Source organism: Marmota marmota, unplaced genomic scaffold (assembly GCF_001458135.2).
Source record: "Marmota marmota marmota unplaced genomic scaffold, marMar, whole genome shotgun sequence".
Lineage (NCBI taxonomy): Eukaryota > Metazoa > Chordata > Mammalia > Rodentia > Sciuridae > Marmota > Marmota marmota.
In genome coordinates this window covers 13,920,301-13,931,760 of record NW_026000242.1, presented here as the reverse complement: position 1 = coordinate 13,931,760, position 11,460 = coordinate 13,920,301, and the positions used below count along the sequence as shown (strand labels likewise).

General features: G+C 37.1%; 1 pseudogene; it reads right to left on the bottom strand.

The window, feature by feature from the left end:
• Positions 1-8,823: 8,823 nt before the first annotated feature.
• LOC125613892 lies at positions 8,824-10,322 on the bottom strand (annotated as a pseudogene).
• Positions 10,323-11,460: the final 1,138 nt, after the last annotated feature.

The window sequence follows — 11,460 nt, the reverse complement described above, 5'->3', positions numbered from 1 at the left end:
CACTATGAAGAGAAAAATTCACTGATAGAAATATACTCAGAAAAGACAGAAATGATAGAGTTAGCAGGCTATTATAGGTATTCTCAATATGTTTAGGGCTATCAAGAAAAATATAAATGGAAAAATATGAAATGGAAGCTATTGATTCTTACACAATGGAATTTCTAGAGATTGTAAGTGAAAATGTTATTGTATAGTATTAACATCAGATTAGATACTGCAGAAGGAAAGATTAGTGAACTTGACAACATAGCAAAAATATATCTAAAATGAAACAAAGGAAAAAAAACATAAATGTACATGTTTTATTTCTCAAGTTTAAATTTATATTAAATATAAATAACCATTTAAAACAAAAATAATGTGTTGGGTTTTATGATATCTTTAGATATAAAATGTAGAAAAACAATAACAGAATAGTAGAAAATTAAAATGTATTTTTATCTAATGTTTTAATTACACTTAATGTAACATAATATTTTTTTTAAAGAGAGTGTGAGAGAGAGGGAGAGAGAGAGAGAATTTTAATATTTATTTTTTAGTATTTGGCGGACACAACATCTTTTGTTTGTATGTGGTGCTGAGAATCGAACCCAGACCGCACGCATGCCAGACGAGCGCGTTACCGCTTGAGCCATATCCCCAGCCCCAATGTAGCATAATATTATGTGAAGTTGGACAGTGTGAAGTTAAAAATGCATATTGTAAATATTAGAATAACTGCTAAAACTATATTATAAAAATCCAACTTCAGAAGAAGGAATCTTGACAGCAATATATTTCCCAAAGATAAATAGTTTAAATGTGTCAGCAATAGATAAATATGTCAGCAATAAGACACAACAATCCTGAACATGAATATATCCTATAATGAAGCTTCAAAACATGAAGTTAAAAATGTAAAGAATATGAAGAACAAATAGACAAATCTCTCATATCTAAAGTTAAAAAGACTACCTGTACAAAGTGCTGATGAGGATGTGAAGCAACTAGAACTGTCCTGCCTTGCTAGAGACAATGTAATAAGGTGCAAATACTTTGGAAGAGAGTTTGACAGTTTCTTAAAAAGCTAAACATATGCCTGCTATTCACTTACCATCCCTGGTAAACATAGACTCACTACTCCTACATGATTACCCCTGTAGACATGAAGGAGGCCTGTGTCCATACAAAGATCTGTATATGAATGTTCACAGACGATTTATCCATAATAGTGAAAATGCCAACAATCCAAACATCCATTACCAAGTAAATAAACAAGTTGCAACAAATCCATACAATGAAATTCTGAACAGCAATAAAGAGATGAATTTCCAAAATATTATGCAGAGCAAAACTGGACAGACACAAAAGAGTTCATCTGCTATATTGGAAGATAGTTCAGGCATTTCTGCCCATTTGTTGAGCAGACCCTGCCAGGCACAGATTCTCTTAGTTGTCTGTACTTTTCCTTGATATTATGTACCACAGTTTATATTCCTATTATGAACCAACTGTAAGATACATTTTTGTTTGTCACTTATGCCCAATACCTGGCAAATGCTGAGGCACATAGATATTGCCCAAGAAATATTGATTGACTAAAAGAATTAATTAATTAAATGTTATTATGCCACTAAAGTAGCCCCTTACTTTTTGTCTGCTATGTGGCTTTCATAAAATTAAAATTTATAATAATACTTTATCCTTTTACTATTATGTTACTTTTAAAATAAGAATCAGAAATGTTGACTTATGAGTAGATCCACTGTGTTGGTGACAGTAGAACAGTAGAACAAGAACAGCAGAACAAGAGAAGAAATAATAAGTTTGATTAATTTTTAAAAATCCTCACTGTGGCAACTAGATCTCTATTATAAAAGATTATCAAGTGAAACCATTTAGATCAATATCCCAACTTCATCTGTACAATCTGCAAAACTGAATTTAAAATGCCATTGGAAATAACATTATTATAATCATAATATCCATTCAGTGTTTTGCCATCTATTTTATTTTCTATTATAAATAACACTACAAGGTAATTTGTCTCACATTGATAAGATAATAGTACATATACAGATTCATAATGAGTACAGGGAGAAAAGGAATCAGTATAATAAATACCACTTGAATTTCTCCCTCCAGAATGCTATGCCACTACAGATTATTGATGTTGAAATTAATATAAAAATCACGAACTAAGGCTCAGAGAAGTTACATGTTTTCTTGTCCAATGTCATACAATGAATTTATGGAAGAGCTGGGGCTATAATGCAAATTGCATGACTCTTAGCTAAGTAGTATAGAGTGAGTTTTAGTTGATCCCAAATCTTTTCTTCTCTCATTTAGAGAATCTTATATTTTCCTCCTTATAAACTAGGGTTATGCTTTCTGAAAATCTGCTGTAAATCATAATAGCCTGATATAAAAATCAAATGCCTTATTCTTCTATATTGCTATTTGCTAGTTATGCCACCTATGTATGAAAGTTGAAATGGGAAAAAAACATACATACAAATGCCTGTGCCAAAAAAAAAAAAGAAGAAGAAGAAGAAGAAGAAAAATTATAACCAGAAAGCTAAAAGGTTTTTCTGAACATACAACCTAAAGTAATAATAAGACAAAGCAAAATCTTGCATCACTTAGAGACTTGCCAACCGGAGATCCTGTTGTAGGTTTGTGATTGGGCACCTTGTCATGAAGATTTCCTGGGCAATTGGCAAACTGGATCCAGGGAGCCACTAACATTCAGGTGTACAACATAAAGTTCCAAAATAGAAATGCAAAATAACTAACTCAGAACCACAATTTAAGGGCTCTTCTCCAAACCAAGCTAGATGAATCCTTAGCCCCCAGGTACATTAAAAACTTCTTCTTGGAGATTTATGCTCCATGAGTCTTCACAAAAGGGTGATGGGAAATAAGGAATGCATTTTAAGGAGAACAGACCAAAAAAGGCATGTGGTTGGGAAGAGCACAGTCCCGAGACTCAAGACCATTGTGCCTGTATTTTGGTTTCAACTCTACTTCTTACTAGTGTCTGTCCTAGAGCAAGTTATTTGGCCTCCACCAAACCTCAGTGATCATAGCTATAAAATGAGGGTATTGATACCACCTACACAAAGCACTTAGGTCATGGAGTAGTTATAAGGATTAAATTAATTGAAATTGGTAGAGCACTTAGAGTACTATCTGGGACCACTAAGTATTATATAAGTGTTTGCTAAATGAGTAAAATGATCTCCCTGGCAGCATTTAGGGGACTTCTTTTAAGGAAGTGCTTTCTCCGTAGTTCCTAAAAGTACTGTATGTGGGCCATTTACCCACTTGTCACTTGTGGGATGAGAGTTCCCTTGCTCCACTTCAACACATAAATAAATGGAAACTTGACATTTAACACTGCCATTTTTCACTTAGCCTTGGGGCCAATGTTAACCTCTTAAGGAAAAACAAAAACCAGAAATATCAAAGTGTGCACATATGAACTGCTCCAAGTTCCTGACCACTGCCACTGATCAGTAATCAGAGCATTCAGTTATTGTGTCCAGTCTCTCAGAAGTACTTTCAGTAAAAGCTAAGTAATAATCATTGCTTCACAGATAACTGAGCTGATACTCAGAGCGAACTTCAGTCTGAACACTTCCAAGGCAGATCAAAGGACATTGGCGTATAGTTGACATTCAATGGATAACTAGCAATTGTTAATTCATATTGTGCACTTACCTAGATGGGGGATTCTTCTAATTACTTTATAATAATTCTGTAATGTTATTACCTATTTTATCTCTGCTATAAAGTTGAGAAATGTGAGGCACAGAGAGATTTAATAAGTTTTCTAAGGTCACACAGTAAACAAGTGTTGGAGCTGGATTTCAAACCTGAAACATCTAAATCCAGAGTACATATAATGAGAGAATATGCCATTAATGAGTTTAAGACACAAATCTAAAGGACAAAGTGGCAGCCATGGGAGTATACTGCTTGGATCTCCACTCAGCTGCAAGGAGTTCAATAACTCCGACTTTTAGCTTTTTGTGTTTTTGAGAGCTACCAATTCTGAACTGAGGCAGCTGTCTTCCTGTGCAGTCTCCTGCCAATGACTACACAGTGAGGGCACCAGGGCCCAGCCACTTCTGCCCAAAGCAGGATGCCTGTAACATGCAGTGTTTTCTCTGGAGCTCTCTGTTGGGCTCCTGGAGACCAGCAGACCTGCGGCTCTGCCTGCCTCCTCTCCGCTTTCCCTTTGCAGGAGGTGAATCAGCACTGTAGTCTGAGGGGTTTTCCTGCTGAACCCTGCTTCTTCTCCCTTTTTGCAGTAGTATCTTCTCAGTCTCTCCTTCTCAAAAGGTTACAAATATCTGGCTAACATCACTCCAGTAAGGAAAGAATATGAAATCTGAACTGTAGGAGATGAGTCCAGATCCAACACATCAGAGAAAATTGCCCAACGAGGTCTGTGACAAGGACAAGAAGAGCACAGACCGCCTCACTGGAGCATTAAAGCATTTGCCCACACGGCTTTGTCACTCTGTTAACAAAGCTTTCATATTCAGTTGTCAAGAACCGATTTTAATCTTGTACTAAGATACCTGTGTTCTTTTGTCATTTTCAACACCAGTAAGAGGGTGAGATCTAACTTAATTGTAGAATACTGACATTTTGGCAGATGCTAATGCTTCATCCTCCCTCGGTTTCATCTGTAAGAGAACGCTGAGTCTCCTGCCCAGTGCAACTGTGTGATGGAGTTAAATCTTCCCATTTAAAATGCAGACAAAAGCTCTTTTCAAAAAGTTACTAATTTTTTTTATATTTAGTCAAAACTTTCTTTATTGTGGGAGGGGAGTACCAGGGATTGAACTCAAGGGCACTTGACTGCTGAGCCACATCCCCAGCCCTGTTTTGTATTTTATTTAGAGAGAGGGTCTCACTGAGTTGTTTGGCACCTCACAGTTGCTGAGGATGGGTTTGAACTCAAGATCCTTCTGCTTCAACCTCCCAAGCTGCTGTGATTATAGGCATGCACCACCATGCCAGCACTAACTGCTTTCTTAATGGGTAAAAATTATAGAATTCTGTTGTAGACAGGAGAGGAAGATGAGAAAGGTTCAGATTTTTCTACCATGGATTCAGTCTTCTGGAAATTAAGATAGATAATACATTTTGATCAAATTAAAAGAAGATTATTTTTTTGAAACAATGTTTATTTTTAATTTTTTTACTTTATAAAATTTTTATTTGTTCTAATTAGCTATACATGACCACAGAATGTATTTATGTACTTTGATATACATAAATGGGGTATCATTCTCATTTTTTGGATTGTACATGTTGTAGAATCACATCCATCATGCAGTCATATATGTACATAGGTAATAATGTTTTTTTTTCATTCTTCTCTTCTTCCTATCTCCATATCCCCTCCCCTCCCTTCACTCCCCTTTGCCTAATCTAAAGTAACTCTATTTTTTCCTATCAATCACCTCCTTATTGTGAATTAACATCCTCATATCAGAGAAAACAATCGGCCTTTGTTTTGGAGGGATTGGCTTATTTCACTTAGGAGGGATTGGCTTATTTCACTTAGCATGATATTCTGATCCGTGGGATACTTTATCATTTTTAAAATAGTATGAATAAGTTTGTAGAAGCAAACACAGTAGATAGATGGACTATTGTGGACAATGGTGGCATTGCAAAGAGAGAGTTATTCTTAAGCAATCGATAGCAACTAGCTAAAGCAAAAGCAATGTATTAGAAGGATGTGGTGAGCTTCACAGAAGCAATGGAAGGGTAGAAAGCAGGAGTTACCACAATGGCTTATAGCACAAATGGTATGACCAAGGAGCCCTGCTAGAATGAAAGGGAAATCCAGTTATTTCTATATTATCATCCTGCTGAAGATTCAAATTCCAAGGAAGAAACAGCAGATTGACTTAGCATTCATCCTTTCCAGCCCTAGTGGAGAAGTAAACAGGACCAGGGATTATGATCCCAACAGACAGTATCTTAGCAGGAAAAAGATAATTCCTGAAAAAAAATGTTCTAACTGGAAAGAAGAGAAAGAAAGAGAGAATGCTGAACAGTCAAGTGACTCTAGCTGTTTAATAGGTTACATTTCCCAATAATTACCCATGAACAAATTCAGTAACATGAAAAGGACTTGTCTTTTCATTCAGCTTGTCTTTTGCTCCTCTTGAGGTGACTCAGCCTTAGGAGGAAGACATGCAACAAGAGTAAGAAGTCTGTTAAAACTATTGAATCCATTCTTTGAAAGGATAGGTGAAGGATAGTGTTTTTTGAAGCAGGGAGTAAGGTGAAAGAATGCAAAAATCATGTTATATGAAGAAGAGTTGGAGGAACTAGCGATTTTGATCAAGAGAAAAAGGTCTCAGGAGGACTAGATTAGCTGTCATTACTTATTTGTCATGTCTTCATGACCTTACTTAGAGTGAGTGTCTTCCTAGGTTGTAGATTTGGAACCTATGGGTCTCAGAATCAAGGTATCAAGTCAAAGTAAATGAGAGGTAGTTGCATCTGCCTTTACTGGGTGTCAAATGAAAATGATTCATATTGTGAAGAAAAAATAATATGAAAAAATTATGATGGAGGTCAGGAAATTATGCAAAAAGAGAATGAGCTAGAAATAGCAGTAGTAACAAGAATAGATATATTCTGAGTGCATTTAATATATACTAAGCGCTATGTCATACTCTTTAAATATCACTGTGCATCAAACTTTCCTGTGCTAGGATCAGTTATGACAGGAAAAAACTCCAGATCCCTGGAGACAAGACAGAAGAAATCAGGGGCAATGGTAAGACTGTTGGGAATTCTTAGGTTTTACCTTAAAAATTCATGGGGGTCTGGAGATGTAACTCAGTGATTGAACACTTGCCTGGCATATGTGAATCCCTGAATTCAATCTTCAGCACTGAAAAAAAAAAATTCATGGGTATTTTTTAAATTTTGCTTCATAAGACAGCAGTGTATATTTTAATTTAAAAATAATATTTCTGATTACCAATTATTTTTTATAATTCTGTAAGTTGTATTTATCTCATAGTTTGAGGCATGGGGGGGGGCTCTTGAAGATCATTGCATGATTCTGTGGGTATACATACTCTGGTTTCTGAAGAACAGTCAAATATTTAGAAAGAGGATGTTTTAATAGCACTCTTTGAAGCTGGAAAAGACTATCTAAAGAAACTTGTACTCAGCTCCCAAGGGTGAGTTAAAAACCAAGCCAATGAACAAAGGAGACCTCCTTTAATGCCCTCCTTCAATTTATCCATCAGAGGCAATGTCAACCTCTTTGCCTCCAAATTCCCCCAACTCCTAGGATGTAAGGGGTGAACACCAAAAGCTCTAAGCACAATGAAAGCATATGGCCAAAAGTAGCAAAAGGTCAAGGTCAGAGACAGGTAGGTGCTTTAAAGAGGCTACCAAAATAGACTACCCAACAGAGGAAGAATTTAACTCATTCACTGCTGAATTAAATATGCTCAAAGTCCCATTTCTCCAATTCTTATAGTGGACAATAATATGCTTCTGTCATTGAGCTGGTAAAAAAAAATATTACATCTATTAAATTATTCAAAGAATTTTGAACTAAAAGCAATCTTAAGGTTAATCTATTTCAGCCACCCTCATTTTATGGTTGAAAGAAACTAAGTTTCTATGAAGTAAAGAATTTGGCCTAAGATAATACAGATTAGGGCAATTTTATTCCCAATTGAATATTCCCTTTATAAGGATAAGGCCAGCAGTAATAGAAAGAGAAGCCTTAAGATGGTACATACAGGCATGGCCATTTCCTGGCCCTGTGACTTGGGCAAGTGGCTTATTCTTTCTGAACCTCAGTTTCCTCATCTGTAAAGTGGAAATAATACTCACTTCAGTACATTCTTATAAGGGCTTAGAAAAGTGATGTTTGCGAAGCTGTTAGCATAGTGCTTAACATATGAAGGTTCCCTACAAAAATACTTTCTTTCTCTAATTTCCAATCCTTCTTTGTTTGGCTGTTTGCCAAGGCATCCTGTTGATACTGTTCCCATGGTATTAGGAATAAAAATGGACTTTTCCCTCGTCTTTACAAATCACACAGTGTAAAGGTGGGGGCAAGCAATGTAGTACAATATTCAATTGGAGAAACTGGGTAAGGGATTTCTTTGTACTTGACTTGCATGTCTTCTACTTATGTACAAAACTATGTTAAACTTTTTTTTTCATGGAAAAATAAAATTCATGCTACCACAGGCTGGTTTGCTTCCATTCCAAAGCCCTATTGCCTAGCAACTAGACAGAGGTTTGTAACCCCATATGCATCATAAACTACATATTAGTAAGTGTGCCCTTCCAATCCTGCTATTCTAGAGGAAGTTAGGCTTATGATTCCTCTTTCATTTGTTGAACACGTGACACAAAGAGGAACTGGACCCATGCTCAGGTCACAGGCTGGAGCCCAAAAGTACCTTGGTTTGAGTGATAAATGTATGGTTATTCTATTTCTAACTGCTGACTGAGAGGAGGTCATGTGCTAAAGGGAAAACGTCCTCCCCCACCCCCACTAAAAAAAGGGGGGGGGAGAAGTAATTGAGAGTCTTTTGTTGGTGGTGATTTGTTTTTTATTTATAATCACGAATTTAACCTGGCAATCCAGTTAGACTAGGAGGAGAATAAGAAAAACATAAAACCTGAAGAACTGCAGTGAGAGCATAAAGATTGTAGGCTATTGCAAGCAGGTGGAGTGAAGGGGAAGCAGGTGGAGTGAAGGGGTGCTCTCCTGAGCTACAAAAGGCATGGTCTGAGAGTTAAGGTGAACACAAGTCAAATGCATTAGGGTCACCCAGAGTCTGCAGTGGTAATCTTCCTATTGTTCTTGCCATTCCTAGACCCAAAAGGCTCCATGGCTTCCACAATGTTTATGCCCTCCTTCACCATCCTAAGACCACATGTTTGCCATCTGTCTTGGTGCTGATGAAAACCCAGGAACCTTTTGTATTTGGTCCAGCACCTTCCATGGACAAGATACCATGACCTGAATGCTTTGTGACAAAGTTCTAACCATTAAATATCTCCCATTGGTGGGCTTGACACAGGTACCAAAAGGCATATGAAGTCATTACCTTGGCACATAAATCCTGGAATAATCCCGTGAAAGCAGGAGTCTTATAACCCAATACTTTTCTTTCTAGAGCATGAAAATTCTCTGTCTAGTTTGGAACACTGTCTTCAGATAGCTCAAAAGAAATAGACCCAAGGACTTGCTGTCAACTGCAATGTCTAAGTATAGAGTGGTGTTGACAGCAGTGGGAAGCTACAGGTGACAGTGATATCTGCAAAGCTCAGAGCCCTTTGTGCCTAGTGGGAGAGCACATCCTTTGCATGCACAAGGTCCTGAGTTTAATCCCCAGCACCAAAAAAAAAAAAGAAAGAAAGAAAGAAAGAAACAAAATGATATAAATATATTATAGATTCCTAATGAAAACAAATCCAAATTTGTATGCCTTTCACAATGATTTAATGCTGGTGTGTTTTTTTTAACATAGTTTGAAAGACTTCCCCACTAACAACTGCACTAACAACACACTGTTCTTTAGCAAGTAAAGCTCCAAGACCCTGCTCAAACCATAGATTTGGTAAACAGAGGTGGTCCCAGCCTTAGCCTGTTTTGTGTTTCTGTAACAGAATACCTGATTCTGATAACATACCAAGAAAAGAGGTTTATTTGGTTCACAATTCTGGCAGCCATAAAGTCCACACAGCTTAGTCCAGCATCCAGTGAGAGCATCCCAGCTACGTCATAACATAGCAGAGAAGTAGAAAGGGAAATGGCCACACTCAAACGGGGCACATATGTAAGCAAGGAGGGACCAGGCTCCTTTGTAACCATTTGCTCTCTTAGGCACTCACCTGGTCCTATGAGAATTATATTAATTCTTTCTGAATTTGGTGGCCCTATGATCTAATCATCTCTTAATACTACCTTAATACCATTACATTGGAGGCCAAACTTCTAGCACATGAATCTTGAGAAGACATACTCAAACAATATCTAAACTATAGCAGTCCTTACATGCCATTATTTTTAATTACATGGAAAGTCCTCTATGTTATGAGATATAATTTGTGGAAAGTTTCTACAAGGAAAAGAAAAATAATGATGGTATTAACCTAAAAAGAATCCTTGCAGATCAGAGTAGAAAGCCTAGGATAAATCCAAAGCAATTTCCCTTCTCCTAAACCTCAGCATATGACTCATTCATTCACTCACTTTTTAATAGATATTTATTGATTTCCTCTTAATTACCACTTACCAAGCTAGACACTGAAGATACCATGGTAAATAGATGATTTCCCTACTTGCACAGAATTTACCACCTCATGGGGAAGACAAGTATGAACAAGGAGTTATGATAAATGTGAAGAGTCTTCTGGCAGGATGGTGGGCAGAAGCACACAGGGGGAGCACTTACCTCTGTCTAGTGGGGCTGGGGGCTGGGGTGGGGGTTGTCCCAGAAGAAGTCACATCTAAACTGAAACTCTGCTTTCAAGTCAGAATTAGCCAGCCAGGAATATTTTCCAGGCAAAAGAAACAATTATGTGCAACTAGAAATTCCAAATAGCTGAGCTATAGCATGCAGGAAGGATGGGGTAAGGGGGAAATGGGACCAGAAAACAGACTGGGAATGCCAGCACTACAGGAACATCAGTAACTCACACTCACTCTTCTCCAAGAGAGAGGCAAGGGGAAAGACCTTTACCGTTCATTCATACTGCTGCTTCCCTTGACTCTCTTCTTAGAGCTAATCTTCCCTCTAGAGAAAAGATTGTCTGGAAAAAGTTGACTTTGCACAAACCTGTTTTGTAGTGTGGCTTTTCTTTGGTGTCTTCTCTGCCCCTAATTTGAGTCCCTTTCTTCATTCTTGTGTAATGGCAGAAAGAATCCATGTTTATGGAGCACTTCATATGGGCCTGGTATCCTTTTGGGTGCCTTCCAAAATATCTAATTAATATTTAATGAAATTCTCAATAATACCCTACAAGGTATTATTATTATCTCTATTTTACAATAAAGAAACTTGGGCTTACATAATTCTCTTAATTTTCCCAAGGTCATAGTACTAATAAATGGCATAGTTGATAATAGAAGCCAGTGTCACTAAGTTCAATGCTCATTCTCCTAATCATCCTGGTACCCAACATCAAGATATCTATTTTGTATACATTTCCCTGTAGAACATTCCTCTCAGGTAGCCATCAGCTCAAAAATTAAAAGAAATCATTATGGGTTAGGCATCCAAGAGATACCAAAGTATTAACTGGCAGAGTTAAATATATTAACCATGATGTTTAAAAAAGAGTCCTCTTTACGATTGCAAATACCTTAGGACCCAAAGCAGTGAAGCTATTCTTATAGAAGGATGATTGTCCTTGATCTTTGGAGTGGTAACCATGGCATCTCTTTAAATGACACCA